This window comes from Martes martes (genome assembly GCF_963455335.1).
Source record: "Martes martes genome assembly, chromosome: 9".
Lineage (NCBI taxonomy): Eukaryota > Metazoa > Chordata > Mammalia > Carnivora > Mustelidae > Martes > Martes martes.
In genome coordinates this window covers 80,870,517-80,884,983 of record NC_137896.1, presented here as the reverse complement: position 1 = coordinate 80,884,983, position 14,467 = coordinate 80,870,517, and positions in this window count along the sequence as shown.

Genomic DNA, 14,467 nt, shown 5'->3' with positions numbered 1-14,467 from the left:
CATCAAAAAACTACTAGAACTGACAAATGAGTTCAGTAAAGTTGCAGGATAAAAAACCAACATATGAAAATCTGTTGCATTCCTATGTACTAAAAATGAAGCAGCAGAAAGCGGAATTAAGAAAACAATCCCATTTACAATGACCAAAAACAGTATCTTAACAAGATCAAAGACCTATTCTCTGAAAACTATAAAACAGTACTAAAAGAAACTGAAGAAGACACATGCAAAAAAAAAAAAAAAAAAAGGAAAGCATTTCACACTCACGGGTTAGAAGAACAAATATTGCTAAAATGGCTATACTATCCAAAAGTATTTCCAGATTAAATGCAATTCCTACCAAAATACCAATAACATTTTTCACAGAACTAGAACAATTCTAAAATTTGTATCGAACCACAAAAGATCCTGAATAGCCAAAGAAACCTTGAAAAACAAAAACTAGATGTATCACAATTCCAGATTCCAAGTTATATTACAAAGTGGTAGCAATTAAAACAGTATGGTACTGGCATAAAAAGAGACACATAGATCAATGGAATAGAATAAAAAAAAAACCTCAGAAATAAACCCCCAATTACACAGTCAATCGACAAAGGAGGAATGAATATATAATGTGAAAAAGACAGTCTCTTCAACAAATGGGTGTTGGGAAAACTGGACAGCAACATGAAAAAGAATGAAACTGAACCACTTTGTTTTACTATACACAAAAATAAACCCAAAATGGACTAAGGACATAAATATGAGACTTGAAACCATAAAAATCCTTGAAAAGAGCACAGGTAGTAATCTCTCTGACATCAGCCATTACAACATTTTTTAAGATCTGTCTCCTGAGACAAGGGAAATAAAAAATAAACAATTGGGACTTCATCAAAATAAAAAGTTTCTGCACAGGGAAGGAAACAAACAAAAAGGTAACCAAATGAGTAAGAGAAGATATCTGCAAATGACATATCTAATAAAAGATTAGCTTCCAAAATATCTAAAGAACTGATACAACTCAACACCCCCAAAACAAATAATACAATTTAAAAATGGGCAGAAGGCATAAGCAGACATTTCTCCAAAGAAGACCTACAGACGCCAGCAGACACATGAAAAGATGCTCAACATCACTCATCTTAAGGGAAATGCAAATCAAAAGCACAATGAGATATCATCTCACATCTGTCAGAATGGCTAAAATCAAAAATAAGAGAAACAACAAGTGTTGGCAAAGATGTGGAGGAAAAGGAACCTTCATGCAGTGTTGGCAGGAATGCAAACTGGTGCACTCACTGTGGAAAACAGCATGGAGTTCCTCAAAAAGTTAAAAAATAGAACTACCCTATGATCCAGGAATCACACTACTGAATATTTATCCCCAAAATACAAAAACACTAATCCAAAGGGATATATGCTCCCCTGTGTTTATTGCTGGAGGATTTAAAATAGCCAAACTAGAGGCACCTGGGTGGCACAGTCAGTTGAGCGTCCCACTTAGTTTTGGCCAGGGTCATGATAAATATAGATAACAGATAGATACAGATAACAGATAAACATAAGAGAAGGGGAAAAAAGAGGGAAGCAAACCATAACAGACTCTTAATTATAGAGAACAAATTGAGGGTTGATGGAGGGAGGTGGGTGGGAGGGGTGGGCTAAATGTGTGATGGATATAAGGAGGGCACTTATTGTAATGAGCACTGGGTGTTATATGTAAGTGATGAATCACTAAATTCTACTCTTGAAACCAGTATTACTTTATATATTAACTAACTATAATTTAAATAGAAACTTGGACAAAACAAATGAGCAAAGAAAAAAAAAGACAAATCAAGAAAGAGACCCTTAACTATAAACAAATGGTTACCAGAGGAGAGGTTGGTTACCAGATGGTTACCAAAGGGGAAACAGGGGATGGGGATTTAAGAGTACGCTTACAATGATGAAAAGAAAAAAAAAAAACCCTAAAAATATAAAATACTGATAAATGAACTGAAAATGACACAAAGAAATGGAAAAATATTCCATGCTCATGGATTGAAAGAATAATATTGTTAAAATGTCCATACTACCCAAATGAATCTGCATTTTCAATGCAATCCCTATCAAAATATCAATAGTATTTTTCATAGAACTAGAGCAAATAATCCTGAAATTTGTATGGAACCACAAAAGATCCCAAATAGCAAAAACAATCTCAAGAAGGAAGAACAAAGTCAGAGGTATCATAATCCCAGATTTCAAACCATACTATATATATAGTATGGTTTGATATATACAACTATACTATGGTAATCAAAACAATATGGTACCGGCACAAAAACAGAAACAGATTAATGGAAGAGAACAAACAGCCCAGAAATAAATCCATATTTATATGGTCAATTAATCTATGACAAAGGAGGCAATGGCAAAAATAGACAATGAGGAAAAGACAATCTCCTTAATAAGTAGGAGTGGGGAAACTGAACATTTACATGCAAAAGAATGAAACAGCCATGCTCTTATTCCATATACAAAAATAAACTCAAAATAGATTAAAGACCTAAATATGAGACCGAAACCATAAAAGCCCTAGAAGAAAACGTGTGCAGTAAACTCATGGACATTTGTCAGCAATATTTTTGGATCTGACTCCTCAGACGTGGACAACAAAAGCAAAGTAAATAAAATTTTTTTAAGATTTTATTTATTCATTTGACAGAGAGAGAGAGTGCAAGCAGGGGAAGTGGCAGGCAGAGGGAGAAGGAGAAGCAGTCTCCCTGATGAGCAGGGGGAGCCCAACGTAGGGCTCAATCACAGCACTCCGGGTTTATGACCTGGGCTGAAGGCAATTGCTTAATCAACTGAACCACCCAAGCACCCAGTAAATAAAATTTTTTTTTTAAAAAGCAAAAATAGGGGCACCTGAATGGCTCAGTCAGTTAAGCATCTGACTCTTGATTTTGGCTTAGGTCATGGTCTTGGGGTCATGACAGCAAGCCATCTGTCAGGCTTCATGCTGGGCATGAAACCTGCTTGGGATTTTCTCCCTTCCCCTCCCTCTTCCCCTCCTCACTTACTCTCTCTTACTCTAAATAAATAAATAAATAACTAGGACTAGATCAACTAAAAAGCTTTTACACAGTGAAGGAAACCAACAAATCGAAAAGGCAACCTACTGACTGGGAGAAGAGATCTGCAAATGATATATCCAATTAAGAGATAATATTTAAAATATATAAAGAACTCAGAAAACACCAAAAAACCAAACAACCCAGTTTAAAAAATGGGCAGAGATCCTCTGAATTAACATTTTTCCAAAGACATACAGATGGAACAGACATATAAAAAGATGTTCATTATTAATCATCAGGGAAACATAAACCAAAACCACAATGAGATATCACCTCACCCCAGTAGGAATGGCTATTATCAAATGACAAGAAGTAAGTATTAGCAAGAAGTTGGAGAAAAGAGCCCTCCTGCCCACTGGTAAGAATGTAAACTGCTACAGCCACTATGGAAAACAGTAAGGATTCCTCAAACAATTGAAAACAGAAATACCATAATGATCTAGTAATTCTACTTCTGGGTATTTACCTAAAGAAAATAAAAACATTAATTTTAAAAGATTCACCCCTACATTTACTGGGGCACAATTTATAATTGCCAAGTTATAGAAGCCACCTAAGTATCCATAGATAGAGGAATGAATAAAGAAGATATCTAAGATCTCTACATGAAGGAGTATTACTCAGCCATAAAAAAGAAAGAAATCTTGCCTTCTGTGACATGAATGGACCTAGAATTTATTATGCTACGTGAGAGAAGGCAGATGGAGAATGAGAAATACCAAATGATTCAGTATATGTGGCATCTAAAAAATAAATGAATAAACAATAAAAAAAAAAAACAGAAACAGGGGTGCCTGGGTTGCTCAGTGGGTTAAGCCTCTGCCTTTGGCTCAGGTCATGATCTCAGCGTCCTGGGATCAAGCCCTGCATTGGGCTCTCTGCTCAGCAGGGAGCCTGCTTCCTCCCCCACTCCCCACCTGCCTCTCTGCTTACTTGTGATCTGTCAAATAAATAAATAAAATCTTAAAAAAAAAAAAAAGACTCAAATACAAAAAACAAATTGGTGATTATTAGAGGGGAGAGGAGTGGGAAGATGAGCAAAACAGTTATATAATAAGTCACAGAGATGAAATGTACATCATAAGGAATATAGTCCATTACTATTGTAATAACTGTGTGGTGACAAATGGTAACTACACTTAAGGTGAGCATTTCATAATGTATATAAATGTCAAATCACTATGTTATACATCTGAAACTAATGTAACATTGTATGTGAACTATATATACTTACAATAAAATATTTTTAAAAATAAAGGGACACCTGGCTGGCTTAACCTGTACAGCACACAACTCTTGCTCTCAGGGTTGTGAGTTCAAGTGCCATATTCGCTGTGTAGCCTACTTAAAAAATAAAATATAAAAATAAACTAAAAAATTAAAGAATCCAGATTTAATTTTGCTCTGCTAAAAATCTACTTCAATATTCTACTTCCATTCTCAAAGAAAACAAGCAGTATTCCTTAATTCTCTCACAATGTTTGTTTTAGTTTTAGTTTTTGTTTTGGTGTGTTTGTTTTTTAGAAAGGGAGAGGAGAGGGGCAGAGAGAGGAGAGGAGAAAGAATCTTAAGTAGGCTCCATGCTTAGCATGAAACCTGACACAGGGCTTGATCTCACGGCCTTGTGACCATGACCTGAGCCAAAAATCAAGAGTTGGATGCTTAGTCAACTGAGCCATCCAAGCACCCCACTCTCACAATTATTCTAATATAAACTACACACAAATATTATCAGGAGTTATATAAGTTTCTTAAAACTTGTAAGTAAGCTCTATGCCCAGTGCAGGGCTTGAACGCATGACGCAAAGATCAAGAGCCACACACTCTACCAACTGAGCCAGCCAGCTACCCTTAAAACTTTCATTTTTTATTTTTATTGTTATTGCTATTTTATTTATTTAATTTTAAGTGGGCTCCATGCTGGGCATGGACACGGGGCCTGACCTCACAACACTGAAATCAAGACCTGAGCTGAGATCAAGAGTTGGATGTTTAACCAACTGAGTCACCCAGGTGCCCCAAAACTTTTATTTTTTAAGTATTTATTAAAAGAGTTTTGGGGTGCCTGGGTGGCTCAGTTGGTTAAGTGGCTGCCTTCACCTCTGGTCATGATCCCAGGGTCCTGGGATCGAGTCCTTAATCTAGCTCTTTGCTCGGCAGGGAGCCCGCTTCTCCCTCTGCCTGTCACTCGCCCTGCTCGTTCTCTCCCTCTCTCTCTCCCCTTCAAAAACAAAAATCGTTAAAAAATAAATAAATAAACAATTTTACTTAAAGTCAGTATTTCTACTCTACCACTCAACTATTTACATAAAAGGATAGTTACAAATCATTTTCAGAGGTGTCTGGGTAGCTCAGTCAGTTAAGTGTCTACCTTCAGCTCAGGTCATAGACGTTGGGCCCTGGGATCGAGCCCCATATCCAGTTCCCTGCTCAGCAGAGACCCTGCTTCTCACTCTCCCACTGTTGCTCCCCGTGCTTGTGCTCTCTGTCTCTGTCAAATAAATAAAATTTTTAAATAAATTTTTAAAAATCATTTTCAGACCATCTCCTGTTAGGAAAAAAGTATGCTTTACTTAAATTTCTTTTAAATATTTTTAAAATGTATGTCCATTAATTACAAACCACAATCCTCATAGTATAACAGCTACCTTTATCTTTTGTGCTCCATTTTGATATTCACCTATGTACACTTAGTTTTTACCTGTTTCATCCAAAAACAAACAAGTGGAGCAATGTTTTTATAGATTTAACTATTTTGTTCAAAAGCAAATTTGTACTTGTATTATGAGATAAAGTTCAAAATAATATCAGCTTCTGTGTAAAAATTTTTTAAAATATCCTTACCAAGTGAGTTACCTCAAGTGGGAAAATCCAAATAGAATATTTAATGGCACTATTTCACCACATAAACCATCAGAGACACCTTTTCCATGAATCTCTATGAAAGTCTAAGAAAAATGTTTGTGAGATCTATTTAAATTTGGAGAATTATACAACTAGTCAAGAAGTGTAGAATTCATCCTACATAAAATAATTTATCCATTGAGCTTTTCTGCTGAATTGCAGCCATATTTCTGTCAGTTCAAATGATGATCTATATATGAGGGATTAATCTGACACAAGACAGTAAAGCTTAATCCTTCAGTATATCATAATCTATTTATTCTGCATGTTAAGAGGATTTCAGATTTTAAAATTATACAAGAAGTGATGCCAGAAATGTACACAGAGTAAGATTTTCCTAAAATATTAAGTTTTAATGTCTATATAACATGAATAAACTTTATTTTAAAATGTCAAAAATGTCAAAAAAGGTCTAAGTAACTAATGACTGCTTTATTTTAAAATGTCAAATAGGGGTGCCTGGGTGGCTCAGTGGGTTAAAGCCGCTGCCTTCGGCTCGGGTCGTGATCCCGGCATCCTGGGATCGAGCCCTACATTGGGCTCTCTGCTCAGCAGGGAGCCTGCTTCCTCCCTTCTCTCTCTGCCTGCCTCTCTGCCTACTTGTGATCTGTCTGTCAAATAAATAAATAAAATCTTTAAAAAAATAAAATAAAATAAAATGTCAAATAAATTATTTAATTTTTAAGAGGTAGAATTAAAGTCCTCATTTGATAACATTTATATAAAAGATATTAAATCTTAAATACACAAAATTATTGAAGGGGTGACTAGCTAGAATTCAGCATGTTCTCATTTTGTGTCACTTAATAAAGTTACCACTATTAAGAGAGGAGAGATGTGCTCATGTAATTCATAAGAGTAAAAGGCATTATCAGACTAAAAGATGGTCCCTTGCTTTCCTCTGTAATTATATTCACATTATATATAAAAAATAAAATTACTAATGCCATATACAAGAGATGCCACTAACCTCTTCTTTGAAAACCTGTCCTGCTCATAACCCTGGAAGAGAAAGATCCCTTGCGCCATTTGACCCTGTCCCTTCACTCCCAACCCAACTCCAGAACACAACTGATTGAAGCAATTTATTATTCTCTCCTGGGAATTTGGAATTAGAAGATGAGACACTTAAATGTGGGATGCAGAGCTAGAAGTCATGTGGACTATAGGTCTTAGGCTATCACTTTAAAATGGTCTTGATAAGGCCATATGCAAGTAAATATGTGAGCAGGAAAGTCAGTTTATAATGAATAAGAAGAGAGAAGCAAACATGCAGAGAAATGTCAACAAGCCAGCTGGTTCTAGAGAGCTGTTTCCTAGAGGCTGCCAGCAATTGAATGCAATGAAATGCCCTTTAAGATACCAACTCTTTCCAAGAGAGTTTTACTTGAACCTTTTTTAATGCTTTCTGCTTTCATAAACAAACATTCCTTGATTATGACAATGATTCAGAAAACATTTCATACACAGAGCTTTACAAAATAATTAAGGACTTCCAAAAACAAGACAGAAGAAAGAAACAAACTCTAAATTCCTTTAAAATATCTGAGAACTACTGCTTTTGCAAATATGAAAAGCATGAGAGAAGTGACGCCATTAAATAGATATTGCCATTTAACCCTCAAAAATCTGCAATAAAGGGGCACCTGGTTGGCTCAGTCAGTGCAGCATGGAACTTTTGATCTCGGGGCTGTGAGTTTGAGCATCACATTGGGCACTGAGCTTACTTTAAAAAAAATTCTGCAGTAAAGCACTCAAGGTATGAAACTTCCTCACCCAGAACCTGTTAACATCTTAGGATGTTAATGTCTAGATTTGAGTATCTACCTACCTCCTCCACATTTGTGTGATTTTTTTCAATCTCTTAGTCTTAAGAGATACAAATTACAAAAAATACTTTGTATTACAAAAAATACAAAGACTGTTTTATTCTTTGTGTCACTTGAACATACTTAATCATTCTGTTATTTAATCTTTTACTTAGCAGTTATTCTAAGTTTATATTACTGCCTTAATATTTTTACTATCTTACCACTTTAGACTCTTATTTTTATCCTCTTATTTAATATTTCTCAAATTTGCATTCGAGTGTTTCTTTGTATTTATTTTATCCATATTAGATAACTTTTTTTTTTTTACTTATTTATTTTTAGGTAAACTCTATGCCCAACATGCGACTTGAACTCACCGTGAGAGCAAGAGTTACATGCTCTACCAACTGAGCCAGCCAGATGCCCCCAGATTAGATATATTTTAACCTTATTTATTTTTTCCCTGAATTTAAATTATATATTATAGAATGTTTTTTAAAATACATGAAATTTTTGAAGAATAAAATTTGAAACATCTATTTCTTTTTACTCTTCTTTTCTGTAAATAGAGGTATACCTCATTTTATTGCACTTTGCTTTACTGGGTTTCATAGAAATTACGGGGTTTTTTTGTTTTGTTTTGTTTTGTTTTGTTTAAAAACTGAAGGTTTGTGGCAACCAGCATTGAGTAAGTCATTTTTCCATCAGCAGTTGTTTCTTGTTTCATGTCTGTGTATCATATTTTGATAATTTGTCCAACATTTCAAACTCTTTCATTATTACTATATTTGTTATGATGATCTTTTGTCAGTGATATTTGATGTTACTATTGTAATTGCCTTGGGGCACCACAAACTGAACCCACAAAAGATAACAAAGTTAATAAATGTTCTGTGAGTTCTGACTGCTCCACCAACGGGGCATTCGTTTCTCTCTCCCTCTTCTTAGATCTCCCTACTACCTAGAACACAGCGATATTAATATTAAAAAGTCAATCACTAATCCTACAATGGCCTCAAAGTGTTCAACTAAAACAAGGAGTTGCACATTTCTCACTATAAATCAAAAGCTAGAAATGATTAAGCTTAGTAAAGATAGCATGTCAAACACTGAGGTCAAAATCTAGGCTTCTTGCACCTAAGAATTAGTCACATTATAAATATAAAGGAAAAATCCTTGAAGGAAATGAAAGTACTACAACAGTGATCACACGAATGGTAAGAAAGAGAAACAGCCTTATTTATTGCTGATATGGAGAAAGTTTTAGTGGTCTGGATAGAAGATTACATCAGCCACAACATTCCCTTAAGCCAAAACCTAATCCAGATCAAGGTCCTAACTCTTCAATTCTATGAAGGCTCAGAAATTTGAGGAAACTGCATAAGAAAAGTTTGAAGCTAGCGGAAATTGGTTCATGCACTTAAGGAAAGAAGCAATCTCCATAACATAAAAGTGTAAAATGAAGCAGCAGATGCTGATGTAGAAGCTGCAGCAAGTTGTCCAGAAGATCTAGCTATGATAATTAATGAAAGTGGCTACACTAAGAAAACAGACTGTCAATGTAGACAAAACAACCTCCTACTGAAAGAAGGTGCCATCTAGGACTCATAGCTAGAAGGAAAGCCAATGCCTAGCTTCACAGGACAGGCTCTCTTTTTAGAGGCTAATGCAGCTGGTGATTTGAAGTTGATGTCAATGCCCACTTACCATTCCCAAAATTCTAGAGCCCTCTAGAATTACACTAAATCTGCTCTGCCCGTGCTCTAGAAATGGAACAAAGCCTGCCTTAATGATAGCACATCTGTTTACAACATAGTTTACTGAATATTTTAAGCCCACTGTTGAGAATTACTGCTCAGAAAAAAGATTTCTCTGAAAATATTACTGCTCATTACCAATGCAGCTGAGTTCTGATGAAGATGCAGAACAAGATTTATTATGTTTCACGTCTGCTAGCACAACATCCAAACTGCAGTCCAAAGATCAATGACTCATTTCAACTTTCAAGTCTTATTACTGAAAAAATATTTTTCAAAAGCTGCCATAGATACTGATTCCTCTGATGGATCTGGTAAAGCAAATTGAAAACTTCTGGAAAGGGCTCCTTGGTGGCTCAGTGGGTTAGGGCTCTGCCTTCGGCTCAGGTCATGATCTCAGGGTCCTCGGATCGAGACCCGCATCAGGCTCTCTGCTCAGCAGGGAGCCTGCTTTCCCCTTTCTCTTTGCCTCCTCTCTGCCTACTTGTGATCTCTGTGTCAAATAAATAAATAAAATCTTTAAAAAAGAAAAAAGAAGCCTTCTGGAAAGAATTCACCACTCTAGATGCCATTAAGAACATTCAAGATTTATGGGAAGAGGTCAACATGAACAGGAGTTAAGAAGAAGATGATTCCAACCCTTGTGGATGACCTTGAGGAGTACAAGACATAGGGAGGAAGGAACTCCAGATACAGTGAAAATAGCAAGAGAATGAGAACTAGATGCAGAGCCTGAAGATAGGACTAAATTTCTATGACTGAATCTCATGATGAAACTTAAATGAACTAGGAACGTTTCTTATGGATGAAGAAAGTGGTTTCTTGAGTTGGAATCTTCTCCTGGTGAAGATGCTACGAAGACCATTGAAATGACGATCAAGGATTAGGACATTATATAAAATCAGTTAATAAGGCAGTGGCAGGGGCACCTGGGTGGCTCAGTGGGTTAAAGCCTCTGCCTTTGGCTCAGGTCATCCTGATCCCAGGGTCCTGGGATGGAGCCCTGCATTGGGCTCTCTGCTCCGTGGGGGGCCAGCTTCCTCCTCTCTCTCTCTCTGTCTGCCTCTCTGCCTACTTGTGATCTCTGTCTGTCAAGTAAATTTAAAAATTCTTAAAAAAAAAAAATAAGGCAGTGGCAGGGTATAAAAGGATAGATGCCAATTTTGAAAGAAGTCTGCTACTGTTGGTAAAATGCTATCAAATAGCACCCCTGGCCCCCAGTACAGAGAAACCATTCATGAAAGCAAGAGTCTACTAATGTGGCAAACTTTATTGTTGTCTTATTTTAAGAAATTGCCAAAGCCACCTGAACCTTCAGTGACAACCACCCTGATTCGTCAGCAGCCATCAATATCAAAGAAAGACGCTCCACCACCAAAGATTACAACTCAGTGAAAGCTCAGAAGATGGTTAGCATATTTTAGCAATAAAGTATTTTTAAATTAAGGTATGTACATATTTTAGACATAATGTTATTGTACACTTAACAAACTAGACTATAGTGTGAACATAACTTTTATATGCACTGGGAAACCAAAAAAATCGTTTGATTTGCTTCACTGCAGTGGTCTAGAACCAAACCTGCAACATCCCTGAGGTAAGACTGTATGTTGTAAAACTGGGATCATATAACATATATGGCTTAGGGTCCTGCTTTCTTTAGTTGAGTATAAAGCAATGACACTTTAATACTCAGCTGTTGATCAGCATTTAGATAAGTTTCATTTTAGGGTTTATATTAACATTGACTGACAAATTTACATTATTACTAATTACTTATTTCTGAGTATTTCCTTAAATCCAATTCCTAGAGTTAAAATGGTATGTGGGAAAAAAATGGTACATGAAAGAAAATAAATGTTTTTAAGAATTTTGAAACAGGGATGCCTGGGTAGCTCGGTTGGTTAAGCAACTGCCTTCTGCTCAGGTCATGATCTCCTGGGATGGAGCCCCACATCAGGCTCCCTGTTCAGCGAGGGGCCTGTTTATCCCTCCCCCTTTGCCTGCCACGCCCCCTGCCTGTGCTCTCCTGTTCTTTAATAAAAAAAAAAAAGAATTTTGAAACATATCACATTGTTTTCCACAAAGTTTAACACAAATTCTCAGGAAACATGTTTAAATATTATTTTTTTTTACCTCGTCCTCAATAAATTTTCATTTTTCTTTATTAATTTGATAGATTGCTTCAGTGCACTTTTATTTTGGAAAATTTCTAAAATATGTAGGAGCATCTCATTTATTCTTTCACAACTTGCTTCTTGATCTATTTTGCACTCTCTTCAATGGAAATATCTTTGTTAATTTTGCTGACTATACAATATTACAGATTCTGAAAATGACAGAGAAAGAAGAATAAAACTGAATCACAAACTTTCTTCGTCAAAATCTAACAAAAACAACTGAAGAACATTTTAAAGGCAGAGAAACCAAACAAGTAAGGAGAAACAACCATATGAAGGGGTCCAAAATAAGCCACTGTGGCATAAAAATTATTTGAGCTATACGCATTTGACTTTCTAAAACCCCTTATTTGCCAAAATCAGAGCTCCCAAAAGAATTCAATTGTCATAAAGCCCCTCCCAAGGAACAATTCTAATTTCTTTCCTAAAAAAGAAGTCAGCACTACACCCAGTCAGATTTTGTCACAAAACTATATATGTATCATCTTTTCTTCTAAGGACCCACTTATCTTTCCAAAAAGTCATTTACTTTCTCATAAGTGCCCCTTCTCCCCATGCCTCTCTAAGAAGTCACTGTTCTTCCAAAAATGCCCTTCTACTCTACCACCCCCTTTTAAGATGCTATAAGCCCCAAATTCCAAATTCTTCAGTCATATTTAACTCCAGTACAACATATAGAATTAAATCTGGTTTTTTCCTCTTGCTAATATGTCTTTGGTAGTTTAATCTGCAGGCCTCTCAAGAGCAAATCTAAGAGGGCAGAGGAAAATTTTTTCCGACAATTTGTCACAATTTGCAAAAAAAAAAAAAATGTTGACTAAAGAAATATGTGTGATGGCTATAATCATCCCACCTCCACCCTAAAGAAGATCTGAAAAGAGAAATGTCAGAAAAATCATGAGATTTCTCACAAATTGTGCCCTCTCTGAAAAAAAGCAGACTGAGGAATAAGTAGGTAGCTCAGGAAAAAGGGACTGAAAAGATCTTCAGAGCAGACAAACTCCAACAGCACCTATATCCCAGCGAAGAAATGAGGAAACTTCAGGCCCACTGCTCAAAACATAAGCATAGCTAACAGTCCGCAACAGTAAATCAGAATATACCAAAATCGAAAACTAAAAGGAAAGTGAACTATTATAAACTATAAATGCTGAAGTAGAAATACATAAGTAAAATGTAATGGAATATTTCTTCCCTGTGGAAGAAAAAGCACCAGGGTTACACAACAAAACAGAGGAAACCATCAGAAATCTGAGATATCCTCCACAGGAAAAGTATACCCCATTTAGAAGAAATGTACCATGGTTTAGACACTTAATAAAGTTTTGAAGAAAAAGAAGAACCCATTTCTTTTTTTCTTTTTCTTTTTTTTTTTTTTAATTTGACAGAGACAAAGCGAGAGAAGGAACACAAGCAGGGGGAGTGGGAGTGGGAGAAACAAGCTTCCTGCTGAGTATGGAACTCAATGTGGGGCTCGATCCCAGGACCCTGGCATCATGAGCTGAGCTGAAGGCAGACACTTAACAGCTGAACCACCCAGGTGCCCCCACAATCCATTTCCTTTAGAAAAGACTACACAACCCCCATCTGAATTACCTTATTCCCCTAGCCCTCCCAACTATAAGAGTATAGAAAGTAAGCACAAAGCATTACCCAACCACCAAACTCTAGCTCAGAGAAGATAACCTAGCCACAGAACAGAAGTCAAGAAGGGGTACATTCTGGTTCAGTCAGTGGAACATGTGACTCTTGATCTTGGGGTTGTAAGGTTGAGCCCCACACTGGGTGTAGAGATCACTTAAGAAATTTTTTTTTTAATCTTAAAAATAAAAAAAAAAGTCAAGGAGAATTTAGCTGTATTGGATTAAAGAAAATAGAAAGTCAGAAGAGGGATCCATATCTTAAGAATGGGCACAAATAAAAGAAATATCAAGTAATTAGAAAATCATATAACAGCATAATGAAAGAAATGAACTTTCTATATAGAAAACCTACAGATAAAAGCTTAGATTAAGATCTTTTTTATTTTCTAATATAAGCACTTGGTACTCTAAATTTCCCTCTATTTTAGTGCTGTAAATTTAATGCTACAAATTTCCCTCTATTACTGCTCCCCACAAGTATTTATATGTTTGCCTGTATTTTTTCTAAGATTTTATTTATGACAGAGAGAGATAGCAAGAGAGGGAACACAAACATGGTGGAGCTGGGGAGGGAGAAGCAAGCTCCCCACCAAGCAGGGAGCCCAATACAGGGCTGGATTCCAGGACCAGGATGCCAGGATCATGACCAGAGCCACAGGCAGACACCCAACAACTGAGCCACCCAGGCGCCCCTGTATTTTCATTTTAATTCAATTCGAGCTGTTGTAATTTAACCTTGAGACTTCTTTCATCTTCTTTGATCCACAGGTTATTTAGAACTATGTTGTCTAATTTCCAAATATTTGTGTATTTTCCAGACACCTTTTTATACTGTTTTGGAATTTAATTCCAACATTTTTAGAGAACAGACTTTGTATGGTTTAAGTTTTTAAAACTTTCTTAAGGTTTGTTTCATGCCCCAGGATATGGTTTATCTTGCCCAGGGGAGAGCAAGCTATGGCCTATTTTTATACGAAAATTCAGTCCCTGACAACTTCTGTATGAATGAAATAGTAATTATTTTTATACTTTTTTTTTAAGATTTTATTTATTTATTTGACAGAG